The following is a 14,989-nucleotide window of genomic DNA, read 5'->3' on the forward strand; positions in this document are numbered from 1 at the left end:
CTTATACATATATATGACTCATTCTTGAAAATGAAATAAGTTCATAATTATGATTTAATGAACCTAAAATTCAATGACCAAATAATATATATGAGTTTGAGCAAATATTAATTTATTGTGATATATTGAAATCCCTACAAGTTGTATTAATTTTTAAAAATATTCTCTCGACCAAGGGGAGAAAAATGCAGTTGGATCGATGGATATTTTGAAAAATGAGTCTTGCACAAAATAAGAACTAGAAGTTCAGAATGATAAAAGCATACATATATGTATGTCGATAGCAAATCAATTTTATTTAAATTGAGTCGGAATGAGTTTAATAACGCTTGAAGCGTAAGTGAACAAAATAGAAATTATGAAAACAAATGTTCATTTGGTTCGTCTTGAAGATATTGTAAGCAAGAGGTACTCATGAAGATACCTTACTAATATGAAGAATTGATAATTTGAACATTAAATAAAGTACTCCAGAAGAGACTCCATAAACAAGTTATAGACATAACAAAGTTAATAATAATTAAAGCCATTGAAGTGGTTATATAGGTACATATAGATAATATACATGATTGACAAATATGTTGAAAATGATGAGATTTCTATAAGTTATGTCATTATGGGAAGAAATTATCATATTATAAATTATTGTCGACGATATTAAATATTTGCATATGCAATAAACTAATATGAGATAGCAAGGATCGTGATATTAAACTTGTCGAGAACAATCGATGTATATATAGTTTTGGCCAAAATCATATGACGCAATCCAGGCAGTATAAAATTTACTCACATAGAGTGAAGTAAAACCTGTAGTGGTTGATAAACGAGTTTTAGGCTCGTTTATGGTCTAGTTTTAGGTTGGTTTTCGTTAGCAGGATTATTTTATTGCAGTTTTATGCTCATTTGTTCATGTTTCAGGTTTTCCATGCTAAGTTGGTAAAAATAGTGAAAATGAGTGAAAGTGGAAGAAAATATAGTTAAGTTGGAGAAAATCATGTTTTTCGGGGTCGATATGTGCGAGTTTTGATGCTGTCAATAGCGCTACAGTGCTATTACAGTGCTATCAAAGGAGCTTCATAGCGCTAGGAAGGATATGAAGGGCTGTTGAATCTGTAAGTAGCGCCCCAACGCTACAAAGGCAGCGCTACAGTGCTATCAAGAAAAGCATAAGTGCCCCAGAGCTGCATGAAGGGCGCTACAGTCCTAGCGCACTAATTCGTAAGGACATTTGATTCTGACTATAGCGCTATAGCGCTTAAGACATGGCGCTACAGCGCTAGCAACGCGTTTTTCAAATTTTAAACCACTTTTTGAAGGGAAAAATGGTATTTTCACTTGGGAATCTTGGAAGACTATTTAAGGAACATTATTCTGCGATTTTGGAAGCAGTTTTAGTTTTAAAAACCCTAGACTAGAAGAGGTTGCTGTAATTAGTTTTCTTTTTCATCTGAATTCTTGAGGTTAATTTTTATGAACAATTATTTGAAGTTTATTTTCATCATGTTAGCCATGAACTAATTTCTTTTATATAGGGATTAATGTAGTCACTGGAATTTCTATTTAATTTTATTATGATATTCTATTCATACTTCTTCTCTATTCTCATCTATATGATGTTTGTTTAATGCTAGTAAATACTTGATCACTATTTAGTTTTGATTCAAAATTCGAAAGATGAGAATTGAATATGCTATCATTGTATAGACATAGGTTGCATATTGGACGAAAGTACCTGTATGACTTGTGTAGTAATTAGGTTTCCATGTTTAATGCCTTCTGTATGTTCAAGTTTATCACAGAATTGTAGAAAACCTGCATATAGATTGAGATCTTATATCTTGAAAAATAATAGGAATCGATTATATTAACCTGCTATTAGAATAGAAAGAAGAGATTTAGAATTGATTATTAAAATTAATAGAATGAACAGTTGATGAAATTAATTCCTAGGTTTTTTTTTATTATTGATTTTTGATTAGTTGATTCATTGTTTTGTTTCCAATTATTTGAATTATGTTCATAAGTTAAAGTTTTCACTTTAATTTTATTCTTTTCATCATAATTTTAATTCACCAAATAGAAAGTTAAAGAACAATTAGTGGTATTTGGAAAACAATCTTCATGGGATCAACACTCTACTTATCATATATTACTTGATTCGACCACGTATACTTGCGTGTTAATTTTCACAGATCAAGTTTTTGGCACTGTTGCCGGGGACTTAAATTCCAATATCACAGTTAATTGTTATTTGTTCTAATTTGGTTATTTTAATTTTTTATTTCTGTTTAACATTTATTTGGATCAAGGTTCTATTGTGTTTCAGGAATCGTTGGTATATGTGAAGCATTAGACAAAAGGAGATTATACCAATTGATCTGGAAATTGAAAGAACGTGCAGACAGAACCGGAAAACAAAGAGGAGATTGGAGTTTACTATGGCTAACAATTTTGGAAACGATGCTAATAATGGTCAAGGGGCTGCAGAGGTTCCAAGGGAGCAAGGACCAAGAACATTGAGAGATTATGTACTTCCTACTGTTACAGGAGTGCACTCATGCATCCGACCTCCAACCATTGCTGCAAACAATTTTGAGATTAAGCCAGCAATCCTTCAAATGGTCCAATCAACTGTTCAGTTTGGAGGTATGCCAACAGAGGACCCCAATTTACACGTAGCTAATTTTCTAAAGTTATGTGCTACATTCAAGATGAATGGGGTGAGTGATGATGCTATAAGATTGAGGCTATTCCCATTTTCACTAAGGGAAAGGGCGAAGAGTTGGTTGATATCCTCACAGGCGAATTCTATCACTACATGGGAGGAGTTATCTCAGAAGTTCCTTGCTAAGTTCTTTCCAGCGGAGGCTGCAAAGCTAAGGGGAGAGATCAATAATTTTTATCAGATGGAAGGAGAGTGACTGTATGATTCTTGGGAGCGATTTAAGGAGTTGTTAAGGAATTTTCCACACCATGGTATAGAAAAGTGGATGTTGGTGCATAATTTTTACGATGGGTTGAATGGAACAACTAGGAAAATTATAGATGCTGCGGCGGGAGGTGCTTTTATGAGTAAGAGTGCTAATGAGGATTATAAGCTATTAGAAGAGATGGCGATGAATAATTATCAATGGCCAACTGAAATGGGACAACCAAAGAAGGTGGCTAGAATGATGGAATTGGATGCTATATCCATGCTTGCAGCTCAAGTAGCAGCCTTGACAAAGCAACTACAAAAGACTACACTCCCATCTCAAGCTATGCAAGTTCACAACCTATATAAATTGTGTGGTACAACCCATCCACCCAACCAATGCCCTGCTCTAGATATGAATAACATGCCCATGGAAGAAGTACAAGCTATAGGAAATTACCCGAGACAACCTAATAATCCCAATTCCATGTCCTACAACCCAGGTTGGAAGAACCATCCTAATTTTTCTTGGTCCAATAATCAAAATACTCTACAACCTTACCCTCCACCTCAGCCACAATATCATCCTGCCCAAAATAAACCAGCGTATCCACAGCAACATGCACACCAACAACCTCCACCTAGATATTATCAACCACAAAATAGACCACAATAAATGCCAATGAAACCAGCTAAACCCCAACCTGATGTACTTAACCAATTTATGACTGAAACCAGGGTGTCCATAAGGAGTTTGGAGACTCAAATAGGGTAGTTGGCTACTTTAATGTCGAATAGAGCTCAAGGAAATCTTCCTAGCACTATAGAAGTTAATCCTAAAGAGTAGTGTAATGCAATATCCTTGAGGAGTGGGACTAAGTATGAGGGGCCTACAGTAGAAAGCAAGGGCAATAAGATAGAGGAGCAACATGTCACTAGTCCAGCACAAGAGGAGGTTACTAAAGACCTTCCAAAGAAAGAGAAGTCTAATGAAGAAAAGGTTACTGAAGACCTTAACAAGAAAGAAGTGGTACCACCAGTGAGGATTGACCATCATGTTAGAATTCCATATCCATAAAGGCTTCGCAAGCATAATCTGGATAAGTAGTTTGCAAAGCTTTTAGAGGTGTTCAAGAAGCTACATATTAATATACCATTCGCAAAAGCATTAGAATAGATGCCCAACTATGTGAAGTTTATGAAAGAAATCTTGTCAAGAAAGAGGAAATTAGAGGAATATGAGACGGTTTCGCTAACTAAAGAGTGCAGCGCAATACTGCAGAAGAAACTACCTCCAAAGCTTAAAGATCCTGGTAGTTTCAATATCCCATGTTCTATAGGGGTTTAGTAGGAATAAAGACTTTATGTGATTTAGGGGCCAGTGTAAATTTAATGCCTCTATCAATCTTTCAGAAGCTGAATTTGGGAGAAGCTCGGCCAACTACGGTATCTTTGCAGATGGAAAATAGATCAGTTAATCACCCTCATGGAGTGATTGAGGATGTATTGGTAAAAGTGGCTAAATTCATCTTTCCTGTGGACTTAATTGTATTAGATATGGAGGAAGATGAAAATATTCCCATAATACTTGGAAGGCCATTCTTAGCAACTGGTAGTGCTTTAATTGATGTACAGAAGGGTGAGTTAATGTTGCGAGTGCAAAAAGATAAAGTTATATTTAAAGTTTTTGCAGCAATTAAAATTCCAACTTGTTGTAGAGTTGAAGTGGTAAACCAAGAAGGGAACAAGTTGGAAGTCTCTAAGAAAAGCTCCATAGTTAAAACCGGAATGAGAAAGGGGCGTAACCGGTATAAAATACTTTAATGAAAGGATTCGAATGTTATATGAGCGAGGGAAAGTTCTGATAATTTCTAATCACAAGAAACGAGGGCCAACTCATGACACTATGTCTCTCAAGGATGTGAGGGGTGGACTTGATCCAAGTTGAATATGAAAGAAAATAAGAGTCCGGCTAAAAGACGTTAAAGACAATGCTCTTAGGAGGCATTCCTAAGTTTATTTTTTATTTCTCTTGTATTTTAAATTTATGATTTTTGTTTCTATTTGGTTTGGAACAATGTTTAGGGAATTTGTTTTAGTAATTATTTTTAGTTTTAATTAGAAATTTTTTGATGTATTGAATGAACTGTGAAAAACGTGAAAAAAAAATGCAAGATTTTGCAAGAAAAAGGTTAGAAAATGTTAATTTGTCAAGAAGTAGTGCTACAGCGCTTGGAAGGAGGTGCTATGGCACTAGTTACAGAGAAGATTGGAGGATTTTATTCGAGCACCAGCGCTACAACACTATGAATAGGGCGCTATGGTGCTTATCTCAGAGCCTCAGGATTTTTTTTTATTAGAAAGCAGCACTACAGCGTTGGTTTAGTAGCGCTATGGCGCTATTCTCATAACCGAAGGGCCCAGAAAACTCCGTATTAGCGCTACAGCACTCTATTACATTATTTTTTTAAAAAAGAGGGGGTTTCAAATGTCCTTTCCCCAAACCCTCATTTTTCCTTCTCCTTCCATGTTCTCTCAATCCCAACACCCCAAAGCCTCCATAGATCCTCCATTATAGCCTCTTTCTAGAAAATTTCACCATATCTTCCACTTATCTTCTTCATTTTCTTTTCTATCTCATCTCTCTTGTCCATTGTTCATATTTATACCTCTAAAATCAATTTCACTTTCCAAATTCCATTTTGAGCCCTAAAAATTCAGAGTTTCAAATTTCTTGTAGAAGGTTAAAATTTTAAAGGGGCTTTACTCAATCAAGCACAAGGGAGACCATTTCAAGGGTTAGTAAGTGTTTTCAATCCCTTTTATTCTAAGATTTTTTGCTGCATTTGGGATTGGGTTCCATTGTTGATTGTCTTTGGTGGATATTGATTTTTGTTGCTGTGCTTAGGAGAATTTGGGTTTTGTGTTTTGTGAAATTGAATTTATAGGGTGGTTGCGAAGAGGGAAAGTGTTTAATTTAAGGGGAGGTGTTGTCAAAAAATTTCTAGGTTGGTGTTATTGAGAGTGTAGATATTGGCTCCTAAAAGTAGAGCGGGAAGGAATAAGGATAAGGGGAAAGGCCAAGCTTCTGCTTCCCAACAAAGGGATGATAGCTCGGAGCAAGAGTATGATGAAACTAGGTTTATAATTTTCAGGCTCAAGAGTGTTATGAAAAGTTTGTTAGAAAAACATTGATTCCTGAACGTGAGGTGGAATATCAATCTGACCCTTTTGATCATCAGATTTTTTAATTAGTTAGAGCTAATCTCGCAGCTCAGAAGTGGGATAATTTTGTGACAAAATTGGCACAGGAAAACGTATCATTGGTGTATGAGTTTTATGCCAATTTAAGAAATAAACACAATGATAAAGTTTTTGTTAGAGGGAAGCAAGTCCCTTTCACTACGGAGTCTATTAATAAGGTTTTCAACATTCCACATATAAAAGAGCAAGAAGAGGAATATACAAGATTTTTGAAGGGCTATATTGATTATAATGTTGTGGCTAAAAAATTATGTTTTGAAGGTGCTCCTTGGAACTTATCTGGCACTTTACCTAAAAGTATAGCGTCCTGTCAATTGAATATTGAGGCTAGATTTTGGGCTTTCTTTGTTTGTGCTCGGTTTACGCCAGTAAGTCAAGTATCTGACATGACTAAAGATCGAGAACTACTGATGTATGCGCTCATGATAGGAATGACTATTAATGTGGGTTCATGGATTAAGGAAAGCATTGAGTTCATTGAAAAGGGTCATACCACTAGAGGTTTGGGCCATGGATCTGTCATCACAATGTTGTGTTATAAGGCTGGTGTTCCGGAGTTTGTTACTGATATTTATCAGTCATTGCAACAACCTTTGTCGATTACTTTGATGAAGGACTATCCTGAGCCTGCTCTATATGTGCCACATATGAGAAAAAGGGTAAACGCCGTGTCGAAACGGAGGTGGAAGAAAAGGTTGATCCGGTGATGCCGAGAGGTAGTAGTGATCAGAGCATGAAGAACGTCAATGATAATTTGGATTATCTTATCCAGCAAAATCAATATATGGTTTAGCAGCAGCACATGATGAATCAATACATGGGCCAACGGTACGAATATGAGGTGAACCATGTGGCTCGCTTAAACAACCTGGTGAGTCGGTGGTCTTTAAATGAATCAGATCAAACTTATTTTGCTCCACCACCACCATGTCTGTCGTATTCTCCATTCTACTCTCTTCCTCCGCCTCAGTCATTTGCGGGATTTCAAGAACCACAACCTCCGCAGTCTCAACCTTTCGAGGGACCTTCGTCTCAGCCGCCACAACCGCCATACTGACATGGCTGGTCAGGTAAGTCTCTGTTCTCATTCTTTATGTACTTCACATTGGGGACAATGTTTGGTTTTAATTTTGGGGGAGAGATTTATTTCTAGTGTTCTTTGATGCGTTTGCATTTGTTTTACGGTTTGTTATTTTAATTTTCGTTAGTTGTTTGTTTTGAGTCATGTTTTAGAGTGTAAATTAAGTTGATAATTATTTCCATTTGAATATGATTTACTGCTTTGTAGTATAATCCAAAGGAAAAATTGATGTGCTTCAAATAATATGTGTGCTTGGTTAGATTACTTTGTTTTTCACTGTGATTTGTTGACATTAGAGATCTATTGCTCATAAATTGCAAATGTTATAATTACGTTATTTTATACATGTCAAATTTGGATTATGGATTGAAAAGTTTGAAAAAATTCTAGAACCTGTTTGCTTACTATTTGAGATGAAATTTGAAACAATGCACATTTAGGAAAAGGATATAGGCAATTTTTGGATTGGTTGTGCATTTCAAGCTAACCCTATTAAATTTTATCTTTACTCAACCCTTTTGAGCCTTACAACTGTTTTCTTGTTAAAACACTCTTTTGAGCCCGCCGATGAATTTGATTACCATTTACTTCTTTTGACTCATACCATGAGCATGATAATTATTATATAAGGGGAGTGAATGTGTAATGGGATTTTTGTATTATGTGTTAGTCAAAAAATTACTTATGATTGAGAAGAGAAAAAAAAACAAAAAGAAAAGAAAGTGACAAATGATTATACTCTCAAATAGTTATCTATTGAAAAATCAAAGTTTGGGGAAGTTTATTGAAATATATATACATATATATTCTCAATCATTGCACAGAAAAAGGGGTAACAAGGAATGAGTGGTGTGAAATTTTTGGGAAAGTTTGTTTAGTTGGAATGCTTGTGGTATGATTGAACCTAAAAATGTCTCTTTATCTACCTATACCTAAGCCTTCTATTACAACCCTTATAAAGTCCTATTGATTCTATTACAACCCTTATATTAATGGAGAATAGTAAGTAATGCAGGCATATTTAAATATGTGGTTATGTGGGTAGTTGGTGAGAATTTGATGTGCATAAAGTGGTTTAATTATTTTATTTGCGAGTAATGAGTAAATGAGCTTTGGTGTTGATAAATTGCAGTGAAAGGGTGAAGTAATTGAGACTAAAAATCTAGATTAATGTTCTAAATAACATGATTGTTTTTCCTAAGAATTATATATGCATAGCAGTATTGAGTGTTTGAATTGGTTAGTTATGTCAACTTAGTTTGTTTAGGTTTGAGTCTAGTTAGATTCTTTACTCGAGGGCGAGTAAAGGTTTAGTTTGGGGGAGTTTGATAAACGAGTTTTAGGCTCGTTTATGGTACAGTTTTAGGTTGGTTTTCATTAGTTTAGGATTATTCTATTGCAGACTTATGCTCGTTTGTTCATGTTTCAGGTTTTCCATGCTAAGTTGGTGAAAAGAGTGAAAAGGAGTGAAAGTGGAAGAAAATGTAGTTAAGTTGGAGAAAATCATGTTTTTCAGGGTCGATATGTGCGAGTTTTGATGATGTCAATAGCGCTACAGCGCTATCAAAGGAGCGCCATAGCGCTAGGAAGGATATGAAGGGATGTTGAATCTGTAAGTAGCACCCCAGCGCTACAAAGGCAGCGCTACAGCACTATCAAGACCAAAGCATAAGCGCCCCAGCGCTGCATGAAGGGCTATAGCGCTAGTGCACTAATTCTTGAGGAAATTTGATTCTGACTATAGCGCTACAGCGCTCAAGACATGGTGCTACAGCGCTAGCAACGCGTTTTTTCAGATTTTTAACCACTTTTTGAAGGGAAAAATGGTCTTTTCACTTGGGAATCTTGGAAGACTATTTAAGAAATATTATTCTGCGATTTTGGAAGCCGTTTTAGTTTTCAAAACCCTAGATTAGAAGAGGTTGCTGTAATTAGTTTTCTTTATCATCGTGTAGAGTCTCAGAATGTTTACTTAGTTAGCTAGATAGTTAGTAGTAGTTATAGTATTTTAGATTTCGTGGATTTTGGTTCAAACCGGGACTTAGTTGGAAACTCATAGCAACAATTATGGACTTTATAAGTTTAACCTATAGTTTAGGAATATTAATTATAACATAATGTTTGATTAATATTGCTGGTCCTAGATATATTATTTATTATAACCTAAAATTTAGATAGAGTCAATTAGAACATGACACTTGTCGTGTGCAGGTTTATTTAAGGATTTAACTATGGTTTAAATAAAATAAAGTTCTAGAAGACTATAGAACCTTCCAAGACCATTAAGAGCATGACATTTGTCATAGTCTTGTTTATTTGAGAAATTAAGCATTTTTAAGTGGATAATTCAAAAATAGAAGTTTCTAGAAGCTCTAGACTCTTCCAAAACTTGCTGGAATCTCGTTTTACTGAGTCAAAGTAGTTATCCCATTCAAATTATGCTGAAAAAGTGCAATTACATGTTTAAAATATTCACGTATGCCGATATATCGCGGCATGGGAGCCGATATATCGCCTAACGGAGGATAGGGAAAACACGTTGGCGTTGCACGAACGTACGAATGGAGGCTCGAGATTAGGGCAGAGCCGATATATCACCATATAGGGGCAATATATCGCCCTTAGTGATATAATTTTTTTAAACTTTTGTTTTTTAGTTTAAGAATATTAATTATAACATAAGGTTTGATTAATATTGCTGGTCCTAGATATATTATTTATTATAACCTAAAGTTTAGATAGAGCCAATAAGAACATGACACTTGTCGTGTACAGGTTTATTTAAGGATTTAACTATGGTTTAAATAAAATAAAGTTCTAGAAAACTATAGAACCTTCCAAGACCATTAAGAGCATGACATTTGTCATAGGCTTGTTTATTTGAGAAATTAAGCATTTTTAAGTGGATAATTCAAAAATAGAAGTTTTTAGAAGCTCTAGACTCTTCCAGAACTTGCTGGAATCTCGTTTTACTGAGTCAAAGTAGTTATCTCATTCAAATTATGCTGAAAAAGTGCAATTACATGTTTAAAATATTCACGTATGCTGATATATCGCAGCATGGGAGCCGATATATCGCCTAACGGAGGATACGGAAAACACATTGGCGTTGCATGAAAGTACGAACGGAGGCTCAGGATTAGGGCAAAGCCGATATATCACCATATAGGGGCAATATATCACCCTTAGTGAGATAATTTTTTAAAACTTTTGTTTTTAAATTTTTAAAATAAGCTTTAACTACTTAGACCTACCTCTGAACGTTTTGACCGAGTCTTAAGCCTCTAATTGACGAATATTCAAATATTTTCAATTAATATTCATTATTTTTATTCAAATCAAAAAGGGGTTAGTTTCACTCCTTACCTCTTTAAATAGGACCTAGTACCCAACCATTCCTCTCATTCTTCAAGCTGTGATCAGAGCCTCCAAGGTGCTAGTGTTACCATAGAGTGATAAACACTTGGATTGGGAAAAAGTTTTGTCATTCTTAAGCTTTATAAAATACTTGGGAAGTGAGGTTTAGTGTATTTCGCTATTGAAGTTAGACCAATCCATTAGGTCAACTAAGGTATGCCTATTCTTTAAGTCTGGTTCTTTAAAATTCTTTAGTTTTCTTAGTTTCTTTTATTCAGATCCTAACTTTTGTTATTGGTTCTTGATTAGGTTCTTGAAACTTAAAGATCTTTCTTGGTAAGTTTCTTCTTGAAGGTTTAGTTTTCACATTTATTCTTTACTCTTTAGAAATACTCATCATTCTTAATGCTGGTTTTAGGAGTGTTCCAAGTCCCGTATTTGTTCTCAAATATCCCGGTTTTGGTAAGGAAAATAGGATAGTTTTTATATGCTTATATGTTATAATTATGCTATAATATGTTATGTTATGATATATGTGTTTTTTGGGCTTATAGTTGCTTAAATAGCAAACCCCAATACTTTTATGTTTTGGGGGCTTATAGTTTCTTAGCTAGCAAACCTCAATGTATTTTGAGGCTTATGGTTGCTTAGCTAGTAAACCCCAATGTTTACCATGTACATGGGTTAGAATTATGATATATATTTTATAGTATATGTTTTTGTTATAGTTGTTTGTTTATGTTATATGTGTTAGTATATTTTCCTTGTTGGGCATTAGGCTCACTCCTTTTTCTTTTAGTGTGATGCAAGAAACTAGATACGGAGGCGGGAGGATTCTTGGTGGCTTGACTTGTATATTGAGGACGAATGGAATGAATGGGCTGCGAGTCAATCGAGGATGACGTTATTTTTAGTTTTTTTTTTAATTATATTTCTATATATTTTCCGCAGTTAGTATTGTAAACAATCTTCTTTAGTTTAAAATTATGTTTTATGTTTTAAACAATGGGTACCCATACCAAAATTCTATTTTATTTTGTAATTTCCACAATATTATGTTGAAGTTTTTATAAAGTTATTATTATCTTATGTATATGTTCTTTAAAGTAATAGTTATGTTTAACAGTTCTAATGGTCCAAGGTCTTAGAATAGTTGGGTCATTACACATCGGAATTCTTGAGGTTAATTTTTATGAACAATTATTTGAAGTTTATTTTCATCATGTTAGCCATGAACTAATTTCTTTTATCTATGGATTAATGTAGTCACTGGGATTTCTATTTAATTTTATTATGATATTCTATTGATACTTCTTCTCTATTCTCATCTATATGATGTTTGTTTAATGCTAGTAAATACTTGATCACTATTTACTTGATTTAATGGTTTTGATTCAAAATTCGAAATATGAGAATTGAATATGCTATCATTGTATAGACATAGGTTGCATATTGGACGAAAGTACCAGTATGACTTGTGTAGTAATTAAGTTACCATGTTTAATGCATTCTATATGTTCAAGTTTATCACAGAAATGTAGAAAAGTTGCATATAGATTGAGATCTTATATCTTGAAAAATAATAGGAGTCGATTATATTAACCTGCTATTATAATAGAAAGAAAGAGATTTAGAATTGATTATTAAAATTAATAGAATGAACAGTTGATGAAATTAATTCCTAGGTTTTTTGTTATTATTGATTTTTGATTAGTTAATTCATTGTTTTGTTTCCAAATATTTAAATTATGTTAAAGTTTTCACTTTAATTTTATTCTTTTCATCATAATTTTAATTCACCAAATAGAAAGTTAAAGAACAATTAGTGGTATTTGGAAAACAGTCTTCGTGGGATTGACATTCTAGTTATCATATATTACTTGAATCGACCACGTATACTTGCGTGTTAATTTTCACAGATCAATGGTACAAATAAATATTTGTACAAGAAAATGTAACTCTACTGAGAAATTTGTATATTTGTACACAAATGAATTATTGTGCAAAATTTACATAGACAAGAGATTGATTAAAATAAAGGCATATACATATTGTTATGAGAAAATATAATCAAGATTTGATTATAGCCAGTTGTATATATGTTTTATGAGAATTGATATGCGTCACATAAACGTTGCAACAAAATTATTTATTTGGGGCTCCTAGTAAATGAGAATTTGAAATATGACTTACCGAAAAAATTCCAGAAGAATTTAACATGTCTTAAGAGATATAAATTCAAAGTCGAGTGCATTATATAACAAAGATCTTTGTATGGATTAAAGACATGTAGGTAGATAACTATTTGTAGTTACAAGTAAGATTGTCTATGCAATATGAATTTATAATTTATATATCATAAAAGGATCCTGAAGAGCTTATGATTATATCATAAAATTATTGAAGAACAAACTATTATTTGAGGATTATAAAATATATTGTTTGCTCATAAATTAGATTATGAGTAAAAAAATTCTTGAAGTACTTCATATGCATAAAGAATCATAATGTATATGATCACCTGATGTATAAATGAAGCATGTAACGAGAATGCAACAAGTATATGGTCCTGAAGTACCATCTTTATTGCAAATAAAAATTGATATTATCGAAGATATTCATTCATGTGTTCATATTTAAATTTTAAATTTTGGGTTGAACATAATCATATATAATGAATAACCACAAATTGATGCATATTTATAACATTATTAATATGATATGATATGATAATGAACAATGATACATATACATGAATGATCTAATATGTTGGATAAATGATCATGTTACATTCCATACATATGTTGTAGAAGAGTTATAGCAAACATGTGATCATAGATAATTTATGGTGATATTTAAAAGTGGTGATTTATAATAACAATGAAAATCATATGACATGTCTGATCACCAAAGTTGTCATGTATATTTGCATGAGGGGGAGATATATACGTGTTGCACTCTTTTCCCTTAGTTTGGGTTTTGTCCCACTGGGTTTTCCTGACAAGGTTTTTAATCAGACAACTTTAAATCATGCTGAGATACTTGCAATTCATGAGGCAAGTGGAAAATGTGTGACTGAGATCAATGAAACAACATATTCGAGGAACATGTGAATTATTAGCCGATAAAGAATTACCAACAATTCTGTAAGAAGATAATGATGTGTGCATTGCTCAGCTAAATGGATATTACATTAAAGGAGATAGATTTAAATACATTTCACTGAAGTTCTTCTTCACACATGATCTGCAAAAGAGTGGTGATATTGATGTTCATCAAGTTCGATTAAGTGACAATCTTGCAGACTTATTCATAAAGTCACTACCAACATCAGCGTTCTAGAATATGGTACTTAAGATCGGAATGAGCTGAATTAAAGATCTCAAATAATGTCTAAATGAGGGGGAGTAAATGCACACTGCACTCTTTTTTCCTTGACTGGGCTTTTGTCCTACTTAGTTTTTCTAACAATGTTTTTAATGAGGCAGTAATTATAGACATTCAAAGGGGAGTGTTATAAATATTTTATATTATATGGAAGTCTATAATAATGGAGATTTCCCTTAGTCAAATATCATAATTAAGATTACCCAAAATTAAATATCAGCATTAATTCTTGATTATATTTGTAGTACTTACTTGATTTTCCTAAATCATATTTATTTGTATAAATAAATCTTTATTGAAATAATACACAAGAGTTACACTCTCTCTTTACGTCTCTATATTACTGTCTATTTATTTTCTTTATATTTTATATATCAGCAATCTTATGGTTTTATAATATATATATATATATATGTTTTTTATAGAATATTAAAGAGGTATAAAAATAATAAAAAATAACAATAAAGGTGTGGATAATTTTCGAATATTTTACTTAATTTTTTTCTATCTGGTACGTGAGCAAGATCCAGCTTCTGATATAATCAAGTAAGTCACAACTTGATAAGATAAACTAAAAAATAGGATACCTCTAATCTAATCTCGTATTGTAGAAAGATTTTTAGAGATAAATAGTGATAAATAGTGAGCAGAGCCAGAAAAGACAATGTTGAAAGCAACAGACATAAGGTAATAATAGTTAATAGGTAGATAAGGGTCAAGTCCATTTTGGTTGAAAGAGACTCCATTTCCATTTGATGATGATGATGATGCCTCCTTACGAGAAAAGCTACCATCCAAAGGTAGTTGCTTGCTTACTTGCTTGCCACCATTAAGGCATTCGCTTCGCCAGATATTGTGTTGCTTTCTAAGTAGTAGTTGCACGTAATTTTTCTTAGAGCTGTCAGCAGATCACATGGAGTTTGCTTTCTCTCACTCAACCTGCTTGTTCTTTACCACCTCATAAAAATTAAATAAAAAAAATA

General features: G+C 33.3%; 1 non-coding gene across 1 annotated transcript; it reads right to left on the reverse strand.

Annotated features, from left to right (window-relative positions):
- Window positions 1–2,876: 2,876 nt before the first annotated feature.
- On the reverse strand, window positions 2,877–2,983 carry LOC133813069 (small nucleolar RNA R71). Its single transcript, XR_009884114.1, has one exon. It is a non-coding gene; the product is annotated as a small nucleolar RNA R71 (small nucleolar RNA).
- Between the last annotated feature and the right edge of the window lie 12,006 nt (window positions 2,984–14,989).

Source organism: Humulus lupulus, chromosome 1 (genome assembly GCF_963169125.1).
Source record: "Humulus lupulus chromosome 1, drHumLupu1.1, whole genome shotgun sequence".
Lineage (NCBI taxonomy): Eukaryota > Viridiplantae > Streptophyta > Magnoliopsida > Rosales > Cannabaceae > Humulus > Humulus lupulus.